Below are 23086 nucleotides of genomic sequence, written 5' to 3'. Positions count from 1 at the left end.
AGTTTTGTCATCATTCAGGCATAGATGGTGTTCAGCCACCCAGGCCTGAATGATGCTGTAGACTTGATTGATGTTTGTGCAATCAGTGGCGTGGCTGCCAGTTAGGGTTAGCAGGATTTGAGTGTCATCTGCGAAGTTTGTGTAGAGGATCCCAAGGTTGTCGAGGTAGTCGAACAGGGGTTTAGTGTGCATGCTGTACAAAGTGGGTGAAAGGCAGTAGCCCTGTGGGACACTGTAGGGAACAGATAAGGGGTTGGCAGCTTCCAAGCCTGTGAAGACCCTTGAGGATCGCTCGCTGAGAAATGCTTTGATCCAGCTGGTGGCTTCTCTGGAGAAGTTAAATATGGTGGTGAGGTGTTGGCAGAGAATGTTGTGGTCAACAAGATCAAAGGCTGCAGAGAGGTCGAGGAGGATGGCTAGTTTGCCAGCATCACGGATGCCATTGAGATGGATTTTAAGATCGAGGAGGGCAGCCTCTGTGCTGTGCTGTGCCTGGGTCTGGAGCCGGATTGGTGGGAGCCCAGTAGGTTGTTGGATTCTAGGAAAGCTTGAAGTTGGATGTATGCAGTGTGGTCCATGATTTTGAGTAGGTAAGGGACGGTAGTAATGGGGCGGTAGTTGGCGGGGAGAGTGGGATCGAGGGTGTTTTTTTTAAATGAGGGGGTGACCCAGGCTTCCTTGACAGTAGTTGGAACAGAGGTCATTTCAAAGGAGGCATTCATGAATTTGGAGATAATGGGAGCCAGGTGCTCAGCACACATGTTCATGATGCGGGCGGGGCAAAGATAAGCCAGGAGGCTTCACCATTGCTTTTTTGCACTGCCTTAGCACCCATACAAAAATCGAAATCTCCATGTGCTAATCAGGTTGCTGAATTGTGCTGCCTCTGTGCCCTTCCCCAGCCCTGTCTGCAGCTTGGGTAAGGAAACGAAGTGCACTGTACCTAGATTCGAATTTACAAAAAGACAAGGTTTTTGCCATTCCAAGATGGCTGCCGCCACATCTGTGGCTGGATTCAAACCCCTCTGAAGCCCCTATGTCCTCTGATTGGCTGCCCATGGACTGATAGCCTATTGGGAAGCACCGGCAGGCATAAACTGGCCCCCGACGAAGGCAACCGATAAAGGCTCCACCTGACTGAGCCTGACCGAGCTCTACCGTGCTCGAGTGCGCCGATGACCCGGACTGTATGCCAACCCTCTTCATCAAGGTGAGAGCCCTATCAAACCCCTAGCTGTGACCCTCTTGCCCCTCCACTGCAATTATGGTCTGGTCTGAGTAACCCCCGATCTTCCTGCCCGCCTCTCGCCACCCTGTACTGGCGCTCATATCCTGAGATTGGGCTCCCTGCAGCCCCACCCACAAAATCACCTGACCGATGCCTGCGCATAGTGACTCTCGCCGCACGAAATCAGCACACCACTGAGTCTCTGAATACATCCCCGCACCATTGCCAATACTGCTGTGAAGCATATCCCGCAGCCATGGGCGTCGCTAGGGGGGGGGGCTAGAGGGGCTATAGCCCCGGATCCTTTGCTTGTAGCCCCGAGTGAAAATCACGGGGCTACAAGCAAGGGCTAGCCCCGAACATTATTTCCCTAGAAAAAGGAAACTACTGACGGTGGCACAGGTAGATGCAGGCCAGGAGGCAGCAGCAATGTTTGTGTTCAAAAGCACACCATGACACAAACATTGCTGCATCCTGGGCTGCTGCTACTCGTGCTGCTGCTGACTGTCAGTGGCTGCACAGTCTGCGCTTGGAACTCGAGCTGCCACAACGTCACCACCTGCTTGTGTGACCCCCACACCACCCTGGCAGTCACCTACCCATCTCCCCATCCCCCGTGAAGAATGCACTAGCTGTCGGCCAGGGCCCATGCCATGTGCACCTAAGGTGGGTAATATGCCTACGTTACGTTTGGAATTTGAACCAAACCGACATCATTTTAGACAGTTGAGTGAACTGTCTAAATCAATGTCGGTTCGGAGTTCAGTTTTACGGACTGACCCTGTCCATCCCATGCACGAATAAACGAGGTGCTTTGTTTCATTCATGAAAATATCAAGGTGCTCCTTTTGACAGCGTAAAGGGGCTCTGGGTGATCACATGATTTAACTGTTTTTAAGTTGTCCTCGGCTATACAGACGCGGCCCACCACTGCCATCGCTTTATGCCATTGGGAAACGTGAGCCTAAGATGCACAGGGCACTCATCACCACTTCCCACCACTACCCCCCAAGAATCCACATGAAAAAGAGGTGAGAAGTGCAACACAGACAATCAATAGTCCCATTATACGCTGCTGTGCGCTGTGCGGCACAGTGTCCCAGTAGTGTGAACTATGTTCCACCCGCCCCCACACTAACCTTTTAACACAAAATATGCATGCGCAGCAAAAGGAGGTAGGCTGGAAAAAGGGTGGGATTGATGCAGATATTTGACAGGGGAACAAAGCCCCCGCATAAGATGCTGCTGCATAAGTGGCGACCAACCCCCAAACGCCACAGGCAGCCCAGGTGGTTACCTAAGCATAACTGAGCGCCACCCGGCTAGCCCACAAACAGAACAGGGTGTGGGTGGGAGTTTGGTGCTACAGGAGAGTCCGGTCGGTGCACTCATGTAAACTCTAACACCACAGCCATCCAGAACCTCCTATGTTTTGGCATTTAGCATGGGTGGGTGATGTTTGCTTCCCTTCTTTGCTCTCCACTGGCCCTTTCCTCTTCTCCTTTTTGAAGGCGCTATGGGTCGAGTTAAAGCAACAGAATCACCACCTAGCAGCTGTAGCTAGTAACCACTTGCATGCACGTGTAGAGAAGTCGCGAGAGCCCCGCTCTCGCGAGATCTCGCGGAAACCGGAAGTCCCGCCCCCGCGCGCTCCGCGCGCATTACGAGCCGGGCCGAGGACGCAGAGAGGAGCGCCCTGCCGGCTCCTCTGAGAACGGGGCCCGCGGCTCAATTAAGGACGTGAACTGCACTCAGCACCTCCCAGCCACTTCAGGCCCGTTGGCCTCAGTTCATAGAGACACGCAGTTTGCGTGTATTTGGGCCAGCTGGGAATTCATAAATAAAGCCCTTCCAGCAAACCAGCAAGTCTCCTGTCTTCCATTAATGCAGTATACTACATAAATTGGCGACGAGGATCACCACAACCCACGAAGAAGCATGCAAGGAGCAACGCCACCGCCACCCTTCCTCCAAACTCCAGGTAGGCCTGCCATTCCATGGCCACAATGGCAGCCCCTATTCATGACCTACGTGGAAGCACTGGGTGGAGCAGGGTTCTCGGCGGCAAGGCGCAGGGCCATGTTACTCAATGCCCTGGGGGTAGAGGGACAAAGAATTTTCGAAAGTCTGACCCCGATCCCGGTTGCTGGCGACAACGACGACGTGTTCAAGGAGGCGGTGAGGAGAATCATTAAGAGGTTTGACAGCAAAGAGAACACAGTGCTTCACAGAATACGGTTCTACGGTCGGAAGCAGGAAATGTCGGAACCAGTGGATGATCACGTCACTAAGCTGAGGGAACTAGCGGCGTTATGTAGCTTTGGCAACAATGCGGAAAACCTCATTTGTGACATGTTGACCGTTCATACGAACAGCAGGAAAGTCCAAGATAAATTTATCATTGAAAAGGAACTGCAGTTGGAGAAAGCAATCGAAATTGCCAGAGCAGTCGAAGAAACGGCGGGAAGACGGAAGGAACTCACAGGAGCCCAGAGCTCCGCTGAAATACAGGCAGTGGGCTTCCATGCAAAAAAAGAAAAGCCGACATCAGACATGAGAGATGTGAAAGGAAACAGGAAAGAACCCCTCAAGTGCCACAGGTGCACTAGCACGAAGCACCTAGCGTTTGACAGAGAGTGCCCAGCCAGAGATAAGGAGTGCTCCGTCTGTAAACGCATTGGTCACTTCTCAATCGTGTGTCGATGGAGAAACAAGAAAGTCACCAGTCTCAACGCAGAGCGCATCATGGAGAGAGAATCATCCTCAGAAGATGAAGGTAGGCCCACAGTTATAATGATGAACAGCACAAGAGCCAGGAGAGAGAAGCCCCATTGCACGATTAAAATAGACGGCAAGGAAACTAGGGTCATGGCAGACTCAGGTTCGGATCTAACCATCATTCCCCTGAGGACTTACAAAGAAATGGTGGGAAAAGAAAAAGTACAAGTGCTGACTACGCGGCACAAGCCCACAGTTTTTGGGGGGGCGTCGGTTGAACTCTTGGGGTAGATCAAGGGTAAAGTCGAATTTAAAGGGAGAGTGACAACCACTAGAGTTTACTTCAGCCATGAAGGTCCAGCAGTGTTAGGTTGGGACGACCAAGACAAACTGAAAATTAGACTGGATCCCAGCACAGAGGACCAGGTACTGTCAGTCAGTGCAAAGGACGGACCTGTGGTCAAAAACGATTATCCAACACTATTCTCAGAGGAGCCGGGGCACATTAAGGGTTTTCTCCACAAAATTGTGCTCAAAAGAAATGCCGTCCCAGTCAAGCACCGGGTGAGGCCGGTACCTGCCACAGCCAGAGATACCCTCAGAGGACAGTTAGACAAGATGAAGAGTGAGGGGGTCATAGAAGAAATCGAAGCATCCGAGTGGTTGAGCCCGGTGGTTCTCATAAAGAAGCCCCAATCACAGGAATTGAGGGTGTGCATAGACCTGCGCAGCTTAAACTTGGAAGTCATCACGGACAATTACCCTCTTCCAAGCATCAACGAACTCATTCTACTAATGAAAGAGGCCAAGATATTTTCAAAACTCGACATGAGAAATGCATACCACCAAATACAGCTCCATGAAGAGTCAAAACCCCTCACGGCATTCATCACTCCGTTTGGGACATACCAATTCACCAAAATGCCTTTTGGGTTGTCATCAGCAGCATCAGCCTTCCAAAGGATGATGGATGTCCTGCTACGCAATGTTAAAAACGTAGTATATTTCCAGGACGACATCCTGGTGTATGCAGGGGATGAGCAGACCCACGACTCCACGTTGAGAAAAGTCCTCAACAAGCTACAAGAAGCAGGCATACGCTTACGCCATGAAAAATGCTTGTTCAAGGTGAAAGAGGTCGAATACTTAGGGTACCTGATCTCGGAAAAAGGCATCAGTCCAAAACGGAACCTCATGCAGGCCATCAGTAAAGCTCCGGAACCCACCTGCAAAGAAGAAGTGAGGTCATTTCTTGGACTCGCTGAGTACTATGCCAAATTCATACCAAAGTTTTCAGAAACCACGGCACCCCTCCGCGACTTACTCAAAAAAGGGTCGGAGTTTACGTGGCAAGAACCGCAAAAGATTGCGATGGGAAGCATAAAACAACACATCATGGATGCCCCATGTCTTCAACCATTTAATCCAACGTGGGAGACAATCATCACCACAGACGCCAGTGCGTATGGACTGGGAGCAGTAGTAACTCAAAAGAAAGGTGACACGGAACATGTGGTAGCCTTTGCGGCGAAGGCGTTATCGGAAGCGGAACAGAATTACTCCACCATTGAAAAGGAAATGCTGGCGTGTGCATGGGCAGTGGAACATTTCAGAACATACGTGTGGGGCACAAAGTTCAAGCTGCTAACGGACCATAAACCGCTCATCCACATGCTCAGCCCTGGAGGGACCAAAACATCCACACCCAGATTAGCACGCATTGCAGCCAAACTGCAGGAGTACACTTTCGAAGTCCAGCACATTTCAGGTTGGAAAAATACGCAGGCCGACTGCATGTCGCGGCTGCCGGAAGATAAGGATAAAGCAACCACATTCCTACATGGGGAATGCATCGTGGCATCCGTCACGGACTTAAGAGCACCCGACTACCTAGAACTCAGTGAAAGGCACTGGGAGGAAGAGGATGGGAAAGACCCCACCATGACCAGGATTCGAGAATGCATCAAAGAAGGTTGGCCCAGTGAAAAAGCGCTGCCCGAAGGCATGAGACCATATTGGAAAGTGTCGGATGACCTGTCCGAAATCGAAGGGATCGTCATGAAAACTGATCAAATCATTCCCCCAATAGGTATGAGAAAAACCATTCTCTCCAGGGCTCACGCGGGACACCTCGGCAACACGATGACTCGCCGCAGAGTGAGAGAGGCCTACTGGTGGCCGTCCATGGACCAAGAAATTCGCACCATGATAGAACGGTGTCATGAATGCTTAAACAGCGACAAAAGACTTAAGGTCCGCCAGGCACCCCTGATACCCACAGAAATACCCGAAGCAGTATGGTCCAAAATAGGCATCGACTTCATAGGACCCCTGGAGGCTATGTCGCCTGAACATAGGTATGGCATAGTGCTGGTGGACTACTTATCGAAATGGGTGGAGGCAGAGTTTGTCCCGAATATAACCACCAAGACGGTCATAGAAGTACTCACAGAAATTTTTCAAAGGGAAGGCCTCCCCAAAGAGGTGGTTACGGACAATGGGGTGCAACTGGTCTCTAAAGACATGGAAGATTTTCTAAAAAGAAATCATATCAAACAAAAGAAAGCTGCCCTGTATCACCCTCAGGCCAATGGGCTTGTAGAAAGGGCAAACAGGTTCATAAAGGGGGCCATCCAATTGGCAACAGCTTCAGGAATGGACCCGCTCAAAACCACCAAAGAGGCCATAGCGGCCCACAGACTCACTCCAAATGGCATCACGCAGGTTTCCCCGTTCAAAATGTTGAGAGGGAGGAGTGCGGCGTCCACGCTGAGTCCACCATGGCTATCGAAAGTACGAGAAGATGAGGCTGTGGACATGTCAGAAGTAGTGTGGCGAATCCAAAGCAGCAAGGCACGTATGAAGTCATGGAGTGATGAGAGAAGGAGGGCCAAACAAGCGCCAGACATAAGAAAGGGAGACCTGGTTAAGATCAGACTACCAAAGAAAGATCAAATCACAGGGTCCCGATACAGTCGACCTTGCCAGGTAATTCACAAAGGAACAAACTACATTCACACGGAAGACGGGCGCACATGGAACGTTGAAAGAGTAGCACTGTACCAGAGGAGGCAAGAAAGAGAGAGGTCTCCGGAGAGATCACTAGTAGAGACTGAGAAGAACTATGGGAGAAGCGAGGAACGTGAACATGAAGGAGACGACAGAGAAAGGTTAGAACCCGAGATCGAACCGGAAGAACCCGATGCAGACCCGGAACCAGAGCAGCAAAAAGAGTGCGCTGGAACCAGGGAGCGGCCCAGAAGAGAGCACAGAAGACCGGTGAGATACAATGACTATGTTGTACAGTGACCCGATCATCCGTTGGAAAAAGGGAGGTGTGTAGAGAAGTCGCGAGAGCCCCGCTCTCGCGGAAACCGGAAGTCCCGCCCCCGCGCGCTCCGCGCGCTTTACGAGCCGGGCCGAGGACGCAGAGAGGAGCGCCCTGCCGGCTCCTCTGAGAACGGGGCCCGCGGCTCAATTAAGGACGTGAGGTGCACTCAGCACCTCCCAGCCACTTCAGGCCCGTTGGCCTCAGTTCATAGAGACACGCAGTTTTCGTGTATTTGGGCCAGCTGGGAATTCATAAATAAAGCCCTTCCAGCAAACCAGCAAGTCTCCTGTCTTCCATTAATGCAGTATACTACAGCACGCCAGTTTATCCAAGCAATTTACCGGCTTGAATCCTGAGCAGTGAGGTCCCATAGCACGGAACCAAACACACGTGTTTAGTCCCTCATGCATTTGAAAACTAATTTCTAGATTTACTGTACAGATAGCTAGAGCAGTGGTATCCAGACTGTTTTGTGCGGAGCCCCCTTTCCTTCGGGTAACAGTTAAACACTTCACGATGGAGAGCTTTGAGCCTGGTCTGCAGAAACATCGTCCTTTCCAAACCCAGCTCTTAAGCTTCCTCAGCGAACACAATACTGGTTAACAACTCTTTAAAACTTTATCATAGATCCTCTGAACCCCATGCAGCTGTGAAATGTGGCAAGCGAGCACACTTGTGGCAACGCTAAATTGGAAAACCTTGCACAGAGCTTGCTAATAACACTGCAAAAACAAGATTAGTTCTGATGGTGCAAACATAGTCAAAGTGGCCCACGGAGATTGATGGCATGTGAGTTTCTCTTTAATCTAATCTTGGGGCGCCAAATAATTTAGGGGATTGATTGCTGTACAAGGTATCCACGGGTACATTCAGACAACACCCCCCCCCCAATAACTCCTTACTGCAGCTGAAGGGAACATGCTGGATGGCACCGGCAAGTTAGGTTGCTGAATACAAAGCAATGCTGCTTACTTCCTATTCTCAATCTATTGCAATTGATGTTGGGATTAGTGAACATTGGACAGGCTGCTCTAGAAGCTGTTTCATTGCAGACCCCGCGGCTCTGCCTGAAGCACGGCATATCTTTGTTGGGGCAGTCTGGTCAGGCGTGTTGCAGTTCATGTGGGGGTAGGAGATCTCCAACACTGGCCTGCAGTTACTGCAGTTACACATAAGGGTTTGGTTTGCATCAAATTCACAGGGTGCCATGGCCATGGATGGAGTAGGGTGACCAGATTTAAAAAGTAGAAAACCTGGGACACAGCAACTAACATAAAACAGTAACTCTTGAAAGTAGCTGTCAAGTGACTACACTTCAGTAGCGTTTGGAGGAGAAGGGGGCTTACGTGTTACTGTTCAAAGAAACGCAAATTAGAATTAATTTATCACAATCTAACACTGTCTTAAATTGTAAAATGCGGCATTTCTTCTTTGTGAGATTGTGTATTCCTGCCTGCCAGCTATGAAGACCTACTACAAAAACCGGGACCACTGCAGTTTCCAATGGGAACATGATCTTGAGAAAGGGGGACAGAGCACCAAATACTGGGACAGCGCCGGCAAAACCGGGACATCTGGCCACCCTACCCTGGAGGTTGTTGTACTGAAATGACCATGTTTTCCTATTTTGCTCCACTGGTGCTACTTGCCAAAGCATAATACCGGACACAATCTACCTCTTGGGTAATGTTTAATTATTTAGCCACTCAGTCGTCGAAGTGCACCAAAAGAAGTAGTGGCACTATGTTCCCTGCTGGCCCACAAACCCATGATCCAACTTGTACCAATCCTATTAGTAAAAGGGCCCCATCACGAGAAGACTAGACACACTGCAACCAGCCTTGTACATTAATTAGCATGTCTGTTTAAACATATGACATGTTGATGCTCTCGTACAGTATCCCCAGGAAATCCATAGGGGCCAGGTTGGATATGAGTACAATCAGACAGGGTTATATGATTTACAGATGTGAGGGCTCCTGTTCGTGGCAACAGTTTGGGGTTGCTGTGTAGTTTTTACAAACCGGTTCATCTATTTCCTCAATGTGTTTTCCTTTCCTCTCTGGCCGCGTGTTTTTGTGAGGTGTGACGATCTGGGGGGTAGCGGGCAGTGGCGTCGCCAGAAATCAAATTTAGGAGGGGCACAGAGGGGGTCAAAGACATAGGTAGGGGGGCACAGACAAAAGTAAGGGGAGAACATGGTCACTGCTCGTTTTAGGTAGGGGGGCACATGGGGGGGCACAGGGTTTCACATGCCCCCCCCCCCCTCTAGCGACACCACTGGTAGCGGGTAGGGCTGCTGGGACTGTGGGGGTGCCTTTCTTATCTCCTACAGTAGGGTCGTAGTTACAGCTTCAGCATCAGGGTGGTTTTACTTTTCCTCCTGTTCTGGAGTTCCTTTTTTTCAGCCTGTGAAGATTATTGCACTTTTTCTCATGTCTGCCGCCCTTTTAAACATTGAATTGTGTGTCCTTGCACCACATTTCTGTTTAAAACAAGCATTGGCAAAGCCAATACTTTGGCTAAAATGCAGGGACTAGGTGCATGTTTCTCAAGAATGCCAACGTACTTGCACCATCTTCGAGCGGTTGTTTGCTTCTGAGCATGCAGAACCACCCTGTCAGTGCCTGGTAAGTGCCTATCCTGTGCCTACACAAAAACCCAAACTGTTGGCTTTGCCAATGCTTGTTTTCAACAGCACTTCAGTGAAGGACACGTAGACTGCTTATACATCGAGTGGCTGAAGGCAGACCTGGTTAAGACATTTTTAGTACATCAGTAGTGCATTTACAGCTCCATTTAAGTCATTAATGCTCAGACGACTGCTTAAAAAAAACACTGGCAGGCACATTGAGTGCAAAGTTTGATGGGAAGACTTGATTAAAGCGAGCTAAAAGAGTTCCCATGAGGAGGTGTTTTGGGCGGGGAGGGGTCGGATCGAGGGGCAGAAACTGGTTGGAAATGGCCATAAGGATTAGCATGTCCACGGGCAGTCAATGGTTGGGCAAATAAACAAACAACACACACAAGCTTTGTGTCCATGCCATTTGTCCCCATCTGTATTCCAATGCAATAGTGTTGGCTTATAGGTGGCGCTAAAGCGACCTAATGGCCCAAACCAAAACATATGCTTACTGCTATGACCGACCAGTGCTGAATCGCTCCCTGAGGTGAGGTACATGATAAGTGTTTGGTGCCGGGTGAGTTGGCAATCCTTTCAATATCCTAGGGTAGCTTACTGATTCTATGTGAAAAGTGAGTTGCACAAGCGGAAACAATTTCCTAGACAGCTACCATTTCATTCATGATTTTATCCTTGTCTTCTGGGTCGATCCAACAGATGGAAAGCCACATTATAATCACTGCTATTTCTTTTGGGGAAAATATCAGGCCTCCCTTTATGGTGTCGGACGGGACAATTTATAACAATGTAGGATGCGCTTGCATGCTACATTGGATAATTACATTAATTATGTCCCACCACTTCGTAAACCCACTAGCTACCCCCTGTCAGTCCAACAACCAGCAGTAAGTGACTGTATGATTGATGTTTCAAACAGATATCTCGCCAGTTGTTGCTTAAATACAATTTCTCAATCCACGCCAAGTCTTTGGCTGTCCTGTCCAAAGGCTTTTCTTTGACTTACATAACCTCATAAAGTATTACAAAGCACTACTGGATGAATGTTCAGGCTTCGGAGTGGCAAATCTTCCACATGAGTATGAGCACTTTGAGCAGTATAGTTTGCAAGATTAACGCTTGAAATCGCAATACGGCGCATGAGTTCATGTCATGTAGTTATATGATGTCCAAACTTGCAACGGGCTCTAGCCCCGGATCTTTCAAATGCCTAGCAACGCCCCTGCCTGCAGCACTGAATCCATGACCTCCCCCAGTCCGCGTACGATTCACTGCTCCCCACTTCTCTAGTGCTCTGCGGATGAACATATATATGTCGTAAATACATTAACTTGCAATCTATTTGTCTTTGCGCTGCATAACTGAAATCCTTCTGCCTTACCGATATCCTCCCTTTGCCTGTGATAAGTGTCCCTTTATTTTTCATCTCCCTTTTATGAACTTGACCTGTGGCGATTCGTACTGCACGAGCTGCTTTACTATTGGTCCGCCACTTTATCCCAGCCTGCAGCCCGCGCCACTTAAGGTTCCCTGCCATACCTGCTTGTTACCACCTGTGTCCATAGCGACTGCCCGCCATACCCTTTCTGTTTTCTGGTTCGTCTGAGCCCAATGCCTAATGCTCGATTGCCCAAACATTTAATGTTGGCTCACGCTCCTCACTGGTTACCTATACATGTATTGTTTGATTGCCCACCCTGCACATATATACTGTCTGCCAACTCGGTCAGGTTGCTTTGCTTAAGTATGGCTAGTGCCTCACATTGATCTGTGCTGATTGCGCACTGTTTTATTGCCTACCTTTTGACTATATTTACTGTCTGCCAAACTGCTATGAATAAGTATGGATAGTGCCTCATATTGATTGCTGCTCACCATTGCCACTATTCGTAGCACCTAGACTATGACATACTCTCAGCTCTAGCTTCACTTGATTATCTGTCCCTTGCCCTCGCTGCTACCACCTATAGCCAACCTTATTAACTCCTAGAAAGTGCCCCGCCACCACATGCCAGCATGCATCTGATAGCTGCCAGCCAGACGGCCCACATCATCTTGTTCCTACAAAATATCTTGCTCTACACCATGTCACAACACTCACCTATCCCGACACATACCTCCAACTTACATAATACTACAACTGCTAGACTACTCCCAGACATGAATGACCCCATATTCCTACCACCTAGCAATCCCTGCTCAACCACAGATAGGAACCTACGTCTCAGAACCAGATTAGCCAAAATCTATGAGCCCCCTATCAGCTCTATTCCTACTACAATAGGATCAAGGACTAAGTCATCCCGGCTTTGCCAAACTAATATAAACGCGAACCTAGCCCCTAACTCTGACCCTATGCCAGTAAAGAGCTTAGCTAAGCATAGTAAACCCAAATCCTCACAAAGCAGACATCCAACCATGACCACTACTTTGAATTCTCTGATCAAGGGAGCTCTAATTAACGCTAGATCTCTGGTAGCTCATGCCACAGAAATTGCTGACTTAATTATTAGTGAAGACTTCGACTTCCTTGCTATCACCGAGACCTGGTTACACCATGCAGCAGGCCCCATGCTAGCAGTCCCAGACGGCTACTCCATATTGAGACAAGACAGAACAAAATCTAGAGGAGGTGGTATCACCATCATCCACAAATGTAGCCTCCCTATGAGAATAATCACTCCCATTGATGTCCTTTAATGTGAACTACTATCTATTAAAGTCCCTCTGTCCAATGCCCAGACCCTTAATATCCACCTAATCTGCCGCCCTCCCGGCCCCCCTGGAACCTTTGAGGATGACATTAACACTATTTTGTCCAATAACCTCAAATGTTCTACTCAAGTACTTGTACTTGGAGACTTTAACATGGGCTTTAATGACCCTTCAGACCAGCTCGCCCTTACCTCACGCAATACCCTTTCAGAACTAGGCTTTACCCAAAGAAGTAAAGCACCTACCCACAATAAAGGTTGAATACTCGATTGGGTGGCAGATTATAACTGCCAAGCCAATATCCTCGCCATCTCTCCCCTAGCCTGGACCGACCACTACCTTGTGTCTTTTATGCTCTCTACCAACAGACCCCCTCCACTACCTGCCAATAGGGCTCCACCTACGCTAACCAGAAATAAAAAGAGTATCACCGTGGACACGATTATCCCGACTTTACTCCCCACCCTCAACTCGCTCCCTGACAATACAGGTCCGGAGATCCTGGTCGAAGAATATAATAAAATTATGACCACCTCTTTGGATTCGATTGCCCCCCTCAAACTCAGACCAAGCAAGCTTAAAACCCACTTGAATAAATGGTTTACGCCTTTCTTAAAAAACTTAAGGCAACAAAAAAGAAGCTGCGAGGCTGCATGGAAAAAACTACCTTCAGCAGCCAACAAACTTACTCACTAAACTTTCATCCCTCTACAAAAAAGAAATATGCCTAGCAAAACGCAAATCCTTCGATAAGCGGATATCCCAAGCCAAATCTAACATGAAAGAACTATTCTCTATTCTCAAAGAATTAGAGGCCCCCATAGCTCCCCCTGACACTTGTATTAAAGATAGAAAATGGTGCTCAGAGATCCAAAACGCACTAGCCAATAAAATATCCACCTAAAAAATAATACTTCTAGCAAAAGAGTCTCTCTAAATGACTCCACCCAACCCAAAACATTTGAGAATAGCACTGCTAACAAATCCACCCGATTCAACTTCTATAGAGTCTCTATTCCCGAAGTAGAAATAATTATCTTGTCCCTGAAGCCATCTAATTACCAGGGCGATCTCTGCCCTGCACAGCTCATCAAAGATGCAGCCTGAGACCTCTCTCCTTTCATTACAAAACTAATTAATGCGTCCTTTTCCACTGGAACTATCCCGACCAATCTTAAAGAATCTTGGGTACTCCCACTCTTAAAAAACCCTACTCTTGATCCATCCATACCAACTAATTACAGGCCAATTACGGCAGTACCTTTTCTGCTAAAAGTCTTGTATAAGGTTGCCTATGTACAAATCCAAAAACACCTGGTAGTACACCACCTATTGGGAACCAGACAATCAGTCTTCCATGGATGGCCACGCATGGTCTATGCCTGAATGATGATAAAACTGAACTCATCATCTTGGGCACTACATCCAGTCTAAAAAAACTAGGACCCGCTTACTCCTCTTTGACAATTGATGGCAACAGCATCAAAGTTGGATATGAGGTAAAAACACTAGGTTTTTATCTTGATTCAAACCTCACATTCAGCAAACAAGTTAACTCGCTAGCGTCCTCCACGGCCTACACGTGTAAACTGATCCGCACTGCCAAGCCATTCCTATCTGACACTAGCTGCACTACCCTACCAGAGCCCTTATCTTTTCTCGCCTGGACTATTGCAATGCTCTATACTTGGGACCAACTAAAAGTATTACTAGAAAAATCCAAACTCTCCAAAATAATGCTCTTAGAGCGGCATTGGGCATCTCCAGAAGAGACCACATCTCCGAGATTAGCCGACAGAACAACTGGCTTCCAACTAATGATAAAATCCTCCTTAAAACTCTGTCACTGATGCACAAATCCCTCAATAATGCTGCGCCTACCTACTTGGTCGACAGATTCCACCGACAGATATCATTGAGACCGTCGAGAACTGCCTACAAAGATTGCCTCTCTATTCCCAAGTTTAATCGCTCGACAATTGGCGGTAATAGTTTTCTGGTGAAAGCAGCTAAACTGTGGAATTCCCTACCTCCCACTCTGAGAACTAACCTACCCTACCAAAACTTCAAGACCAATTCCATCCTGTGGCTGAAAGCGAATGCTCATTAACATGTGCTCTCTTTTACCCAATCATCACCTTTTCTTGTACACACTGTCGATGTAAGTAAGTTGTATGTATCATTAGCTCTCCTGTTTTTGCACCATTCATCTGTAAATAGGTCTTACCTGTATATACTTTGTATGTAATACCTGTCTGTAAATATTTACGCTGTTGTAACTAAGTTTCGCATATACGTGTAACTGCTGCGCCCTGTTACCTGAGGGTATGTCGCGCATTATAAATAATAAAACAAACAAACAAACAAACAGAGGTCACCTTTACAGTTTGAGGGTTTAAGGTGTTTGATGATAAGGAGGACATCCGAAGGGGAGATAAGGGAGAGCTGGAAAGGTTGAGAGGTAGGGGGTGGAAGATCTGGAGGGATAAAGAGGGGCGTGTCTTTGGCAGTAAGCAGAGATTTCTTGAGAATAGTTTTGTTTCTTAAGTTGGTGGTTTTGTCAGATAGTGCTGCTTGAACAGTAGTGCACCAGGCTTTGGCAAGTTCTTTCAAGATTTTAAATAGCTCTTTAGTGTTAGAGCTGGCCTCGCTAATTTTGGAGTTGTAGATCAATGATTTGGTGGAGATGATGGCACCTTTGTATGTTTTGGCTGCAGCGAGAAAGGCTTCTTTGTGGTCGATGGATGGCTTTCTCTCCATAGGTGGTCTAGGGCCTGTTTGTGTTTACGTAGGGGGATAAGTTCTTCAGAGAACCAATTGTGAATGCAGGTTTTTTTTAATGGTAGTTTTGAGAGGTGCATGAGAGTCGTGTGTGGAGTATCAGGACGTTGTAGGCATTGAGGATGGAGTCGGGGTCATTGTGGTCCGGTATAGTGGCGAGGAAAGATGAGATGGTGATATGATATCTCATTTATAACGGGCCTATACACAAGTGTTTCAAGGCGCGACGAGGCAAGGGAGGGGCAACAGAGGGGAGACAAGGGACAGCGATCCTACTAGACCAGGTGTCATTTAGATAGCGCAGTGCATGGGAGGGAGGAATGGGGAGGGTAAAGTGCAGTACATGGGAAAAAAAGAACAAATAACAATACGTTTAAAAAGCTGCCATCTGGTGGCAAGTGCAAGGGTAAGTGCAGACATCTGGTGGTAGTGGGACTGTTAGGGATACAGAAAACAGTCCCCAAGTGCGGGGGGTTGCCAGGAAGGCAGTGCAGGCGTGCAACTAGTGGGGGGAGGTGACCTGGGCCCGAAATCCGAGGGTGGACAGGTAACCAGTGCAGATTCAGTTTCAGCCAGGAGGTCAGCAGGGTAGAGGAGGAGAAAAAGCGTAAGCAAAGAGAAAGGTTTTGAGGTGCTTCTGGAACCGGAGATGGTGCTCCTCAAGTTTCAGGGAGGCAGGGAGGCTGTTCCAGAGGGAGGCCCCAGCCGAAGAAAGAGATCTACCACCAACTCGTTGCTTGGAGAAGCGACTGACACTGAGGGAGTTGGAGGCGGATGAGCGAAGAGCTTGAGAAGGAAGATATTTAGGAAGTGAGAGTTGAAGGTATTGAGGCCCCAGAAGGCCTTGTGGACAATGCAGAGGGTTTCGAACTTAATCCTCGCAGCGACAGGGAGCCAGTGCAGAGATTTCAGTCCTGGAGAGATACGATCCTTGGGCTTGAGGCCAAGGACAAGTCTCGCAGTCCTATTCTGGATTAGTTGCAGAGGGCGTAGAGTAGAAGCAGGCAGATTTAGAAAGAGGCTGTTGCAATAGTCCAGCCTAGAAGGAACCAGACCTCTGGAGAGGGGAGCTTCTGGGAAAGGAGAGGAAAGGAAGAATGCCTTTGAGGAGGTACAGCTGATAGTGTGACTTCTTAGAGATGTCAGAGATGTGAGCAGAGAAGGAGAGTGTGGAGTCGAAGATGAACTCGAGGTTTTTAGCCTCGCAGGTGGGAGTAGGAAGAGGGCCAAGAGAGGCCAGAGAGTGACAGAAAACGAGGGAGCTTGTGTGGCGATGAGGAGAATCTCAGGCTTACTTTAAGGCAGAGATCATTGGCCGCACACCACTCCTGGATGGCAGAGAGACAGTCAGAGATGAGAGAGGGAGAAGAGGTGGCCTGAAAATGAGCTGAGTGTCATCCGCATAGCACTGGAAGTTGGGGCAGAGCGCAGCAATGCGGTGGGCAAGAAGTGACAGGTATTGGTTGAACAGCCAGGGAGAGAGGTTAGACCCCTGGGGAACACCACAGGTAAAGATAGAGATAGAGGAGAGGAAGGACCCAAGTTGAACCTGGGAGGGTCGATCTAAGAGGAAAGAAGCCAGCCACGCCAGGGCCTGATCGGTGATACCCAGGTTATCACAGAGCCGTTGAGCAGGATGGCATGGTTGACCGTGTCAAAGGCAGAAGAGAGATCAAGTAAGATAAGGACACAGGGGGTGTTGGAATCAAGGTTGGAGAGCAGGTATTCACAGATGTTCAGGAGAGCAGTTTCCATGCTTCTGGCAGCTCTGAAACCAGACTGATGATCATGGAGACAACCAACAGATTCAGTGTGAAGATTGAGCTTGGAGATGGCCAGCTTTTCCAGGAATTTGCCCAGGAAGGGCGTGATGGAGATTGGGTGATAGTTAGCCAGGCAGAAGGGGTCGGCAAAGGGTTTCTTAAGAAGAGGGTGCACAAGGGAGTGCTTCAGGGGGGAAGGGAAGACTCCAGTGGCAAAGGAGTGGTTGCAGAAGTTGGCCAGGGCAGGAACCAGGAAGTCAATGTAGTCCTTGATGGTTTTGGAGGAACAGGGATGGACCTGTTTTGATGAGACATTCATAGATCAGACTTGTCTAGAAACTTCATCTGAGGAGAACAGGTGGAGGGAGGAGAGGTGGCCGAAAAAGGGCCAAAGGAAGAGCAGGCAGTAGAGGGAGGAAGGGGAGAGGAGGAGCGAGAGGACAGGATGTCGTGAGTTTTAGAGATGAAATGAGAAGGCAGTGCCATACAGGGGGTCTGGGCAGGGACAGGAGAGGTAGAGACTTCAGCAGGATTGGCCAGTTCCTTGCAGATATCAAAGAGTTCAGCCCAGTTGTTAGATGCCGCAGAGACGCAGGCTTGGATGTGAGCTCTCTTATTGGTGCAGACAGAGAGCCGGTATTGCCTTTTCGACCAGGCGGCAGGCCAGTTTGTCAGAGGATGTACCAGAAGTCCACGATTTCCTCTCAGCCACCCTGCAATTGCGTTTGAGGTTGACGAGGTCAGAGTCATACCAAGAGTTCTTCAGGTGGATTCTCATTACAGGGGCAAGAACATCGAGAGTATCAGATATAGCAGAGTGGAGCATGGAAAGGGCTGTGTCAGGGTGTGAGTCACCCAAAGGCGGAGGAGGGAGTAAGAAAGTGGCAGTGAAAGCCTTAACTGACATGTGCTTCGTGGGTCGGATGCCCGAGAAGGTGGGTGGCAGTGATGGAGTTGGCTTGGCCTGAGGGGTAGAGAGAGTGAGATGGGAGGAAAGGAGAAAGTGATCGCTCCAGGAGAAGGGAGTGGTAAGAGGGATAGAATGGGGGAGGTCTAAGGAGATCAGAACATCCAGAGTGTGCCCTGCAGTGTGAGTCGGGCCAGAGGGGAGAATAGAGAGCGAGAGAGTCGCAGAGGTCGCAAAAGAGTCCAGAGGAAGGACAGGAAGCATCCAGGTGGATGTTGAAGTCTCCAAGAAGGAGGAGTTGAGTGGTCGAGACCAGGAGGGAAGAGTAGAGGTCCGCCCACTCAGAGAGGAAGGAGGAGATCTGACCAGGTGGCCGATAGATAGTAGCCACAGTAAGGGAATGGCTAGGAGAGAGATAGAGCCTGCAGACGAGGCATTTGAAAGAGTGGGCCTGCGTAGGAATGACTGAGGTGTAAATCCACTCGGGAAGATCAGGGCTACACCCCCTCCAGAACGGTTGGACATGGGTGCAGAGAGGATCTTGTAGCCATTAGGGAGGAGAGTGTCAAAGATCGTGACAGAGCTGGCCATGAACCATGTCTCAGTGAGACCGAGGACATCGAGGTGAAGTTCTTCCAGGAGATGGCAGATGTCGGAGGAGTGTTTGACAGCTGAGCAAGAGTTTAGAGTGGCAATATGGAGAAGGTTGCCATCCCTGAAAGACTTCTGGGGAGGGGTACAAATCAGAGGTTTGCCCTGTGGAGGTGGTGGGTTTGAGCAACTTAGCAGTGAGTTTGCGCATGTGGCTGGAGGTTATGGGGATGCATGTGGAGATGTTACAAGCATTGGGGAGTTCAAGAGGTAGGAGGAAAATGATCAGGGAGTGGTCGGTCTAGGGACAGGGTAAATGGCTGTGACTGAGATGGGCAAGTTAAGGTGTGTGACCCAGTCCAGGGTCCTGCCCTTGATGTGAGTGGGGGAACTAATGGCTTGTAGAGAGGTTTCGAGGGCAGTGGCCTTATTGCCGGTTGGATCATGGAGACCAAGATTGAAGTCTCTGATGAGTAGTAGTTTGGATTTGGGTTTGATGAGTGGAGTGAGGAGGGGGATGTCCGTGTCCGGGGAGGTAGTTTGGTCAGGTTGACGATAGAGGAGGAGGAGGTTGATGGTAGTTTTGAGATGAGGTTCTAGTTTAGCAAGCAGGAGTTTGTAAACCTGATAGAGTCCCAAAGGGGCAAGATCAGATGGGAATAGAGGCTTTGGCAATGTGGGCGACTCTGCCGCCAGGTTGGGTTGTTCTGTTGGATCTCAGCAAGGTGTACCCAGGGGGGATGGCTAGGGAGGCTGAGGGACCGGCCTCTTTGTGTAGCCATGTTTCAGTGATGGTGAGTATGTCAAGGTCATGTTCCAGTAGTAAGTCGAAAATGCCTTGTGCATGCGTGCATTAATGAGGGTCGCAGGAAAGGGTGCTTAGTTGTGGGGGTTGGCGATTGGTGTGTGACGGTTCCTGTGGGATGGGTGAGGGGTATGGAGGTGAGTGTTGTGTAAGAGGTGATAGTGGGAGGCATGATCGAACACCTAGGCGTTTGATTCTATCAGGGCCATAGCATGAGGCGTCAGGGACAATGGGACTGCATGAGCGTAGATGCTTGTGTCTAGGAAGGCCTAGGCACAGTAGAACTCTGTGGGTGGCATGAGGATGTGAGTGAGGGAGATTGGCAGGTGTGGACGTGGTGAGCAGGGAGCAGTGTGGAGCAGCGTGGTGGCTTATCGTACATGATCTGGAGCTGTTGGGGTCATTCATCGGTTTCTTGTGGCATGTGGATGATGGGAGCAGCAGTGGGTTAAGAGGTGGGAGGAAGGTGGTAGGTGTGGGCATGGGGATGGTGGTGGAGATGGGTAGGGTGAAGATGTGTAGCACAAGGGCAGCAGAGTTTTGCAGGGAAGGTGTGGGCCTGGGCAGTGGGTGTGATTCTTTGCTAGTTTATTGGCTGGAGTTGGTGGTCTCTTCGAAGTGAGTGGGGAATATGAGTGGCGAGTTTGTGGCGCAATTTACTGTAAACCCTGGTAAGGAAGATGTGGCCAGGGTGTATTTGGAGTGGGGGCTACAGATGGTAGAGGGTTGTAGGTCACTTAAGTGCTGATGCATGGGAGGGCTGCTAGAGGTGAGAGTGGTAGTGACATGCTTCTGCAGTAATAGTGTACGGGTGAGTAGGGCCATGAAGTTGATGGTACGTGCTAGTGAACAGCTTGCCTGGGAGTCAGTAGTATTAGCACAGAGAAGAGGGGTGGGTGGTGGTGGCCTGTGAATAACCTGACATTTGGTTGCAACATTCCATGGAATATCTAGCGTAGGAGGCAGAGGTATTTTACCTTGTGCTAGGCTGCAGACTGTCGTGTCAGGCTCTTTCTCGTAAAAGATTAGAGGTGATTTGTAACACGTGTTGTCCAGCTCTATTGTATTGGTAAGCAACTATCAGGGGCGGTGAGTACGCGGGTGCTCTGGGGCCCAGGCACCCGCCAGTAGAATTAGTTTGGGACTGAGCCCCCTCCGTGGCTGGGCCGGAGAGAAGACACAGTATGGGGGTCATTACGAGTTAGGCGTTAAGGGATTAACGGCGCCGGTAAAGGTGCCGCGCCGTCAACCTCTTAACGGCTCATTATGAGTCTGCTCGCAGGAACCCGCTAAGGGCGCCTGGTTTTACCTGGCACCCTTAGCGGGTCCCGCGAGCAGACCAGGGTGCTAACAACGGGCCCGTTATTAACGAGCCCGTTGTTAGCACCCTCCCCATTCCCATTGAGCACTATGAGGTCTCGAATGGGAATGGGGATGTACCGGGTCCGGGTTCCTTGAATGAGGAATTACCGGGTCCTCCAATGTTGGAATGGCCCGGTAATTCCTCATTCAAGGAACCCGGACCCGGTAGCCGGTAAGGGGGTAGCCATGCCGCTAGTAGTGGCATGGCTACCTCCAAACTTGTAATAACCCCCAATGTCTCTCTTTCCGCCAGCCCGGTCCGTGGCAATGGGAGTGCCAGCTTGTGATCGGAATCGGAGGCAGAGGCTCAGCGAAGGTATGTTTTTTTTTTCTTCGTAACTGCAGTGCAGACTCGAAAGTGCGATATAGAAATCCTTGGTAATCCTGGCATAGACAGATACATACAGACTCTAGCGTCCGTGGTGACTATGCTACAGGTCGTGAAGGTGCTCAGGTAGCATCTGCAATTGCAATGCAAACGCATTTCTTTTATGGCAGTCAGAGCCTCAGCACGTGTTTGTGGGCACACATTCATAATCACTCTCACCTGTGATAGCCTGCGCTTCTCTTACTTTTCAGGTGATGCCCGTCTTTTCATAATTCCCCCTTCTCACTATTTGATTCCATGTACACGTGCACTCGCCAGTGAAGATGTATTTTCGCTTTGTTAGAATTCCTGTCTCTTTCAGTAGTTTTCCGTGCAGTCCCCAGTGCATGTTGATGGGCATTCTGTGCACTCCCATCTGCACACTTACGTACACATTTGTTACAATACATGTATAATCCATATCCTGCATCTCCTACATTCACACCTGTGTTTACTGCTGTCCCTTCTATAACTCAAATTGCTCATCGTACTCTTTCACCTATTTATCAGTGCACACGTTCTCAGCACGTTTATTGTCAGAACCTACATATCTCAATATTGTCCGATATTCGCTGTCTTCCTATGTGGTTTCATTTGTCCTCCCAATCTTAATTTCTCACAATATTCTATTTGCTAACCGTGCATGCTCGCTGTTTTCACACACAGCTTTTCCCATCTTGTTTTCAGCCTCTCACTTTCTCAACACTGTCCCTTTCGCTCGCCTGGGTGCATGGGTTTTCCATCACGTTTCCTATTACAACGCATCACTATCCTGCAGCACCTGCCCAGGGGCTGCCTGCCCCATATCTGCCACAGGGGTGAACACAGGCTTGTATGGTTCCTCCTCGTGCAGTACCAGCACCTCTGCAAACTCTTCCTGTAGTCCAGGAGTCAGGTCCCTGTGATCGTTGCAGCTGGAGTGCCTGTGCCCGTGGTATCTGCCCAGGGAATACCTGTGCCCACTATATTCGACCTGAGAACATCTGCTGCTGTGCTATCTGCCCCGGAAATCCTTGCGGTGATACTATCTGTCAAGGGAGTCTTTGCCCTCGCCCAGCCCGAGAGGAAGTTACCTTGCCCTATAATCTGTCACCAGGCAACTCTTGTCCCTTCATTGCACCAGGGAATATTTGCCCCTACTGTTCGGCCTCGTGCAAAACCTGCCACTGGCACTGTCCAATCACATCAGGATCATCCCCCATCATGCCAATTGCCCAGGGCCTACCTATGCCAATCATATGCACGATGGAACGCTTCCAAAACCGCCATTTAGCCTCGTAGCCAAGACAATCTTGGTTTTGACAAAGTCGTTGCCCTTTCATGGCCAAGTGCATCCCCTCCAACTCGCAGCCGGAGCTTTCACGCTTACTCTGGCCATCTATGAGAAGGCCATTGTGGTGTTCTTCAGCGGATGAATAATGGAGAGTCACATCTTCCGATTATTTCTTTTTGTATTTATTCTTCTTCTTTCAACAAATCGCACGCAGCTGAAACGTTAAATGCAGTATGTATGTTGTCTCTGCCATGGCATGGGGCATGACTGCTCTGGTCCGCAGCACGGGTCTTCACCTCCATCTGAATGCGGGTTCGTGTCCCCATGCACCTTCTCTCATTCCCTGATCTCACGTAATCTCCCGCAAGATCAGGATACCACATTCCTCCCCGTAGACTGTCCTCAAAGTCATATAGTTCAGTTAGTCTTTCGGAACCTGGCTGGGAGCCTCACCTCTCTGCTGGGTCATTTGTTACTACCACCACTGCGCCGTTCAGGTATCCTTGTGGGTTCCCCTTCATAGAGCTCCCTCTCTGCCTCTCTCCCTCGCTCTTTCATCTTTCTCCTATCTTTCCTCCTCTCTCGTTTTCCCTCCTGCTTGCTT

The 23086-nt window shown here is 49.3% G+C and overlaps 1 long non-coding RNA gene across 2 annotated transcripts in view; it reads left to right on the top strand.

Moving 5' to 3' along the window:
• The first annotated feature begins 1087 nt into the window (after positions 1 to 1087).
• The window catches only part of LOC138453527 (uncharacterized), a 284002-nt gene continuing 262003 nt past the window's right edge, over positions 1088 to 23086 (top strand). For both annotated transcript variants that reach the window (XR_011260461.1, XR_011260460.1), the window contains exon 1: positions 1088 to 1210. This is a non-coding gene — a long non-coding RNA (uncharacterized lncRNA). The remainder of the gene's footprint in view (positions 1211 to 23086) is intronic.

The sequence above is a fragment of the Ambystoma mexicanum genome, chromosome 4p (genome assembly GCF_040938575.1).
Source record: "Ambystoma mexicanum isolate Mex_15411 chromosome 4p, UKY_AmexF1_1, whole genome shotgun sequence".
NCBI classification, from domain to species: domain Eukaryota; kingdom Metazoa; phylum Chordata; class Amphibia; order Caudata; family Ambystomatidae; genus Ambystoma; species Ambystoma mexicanum.
Note: the sequence above shows the minus strand (reverse complement) of the source record. Positions and strands in the feature narration are given on the sequence as shown.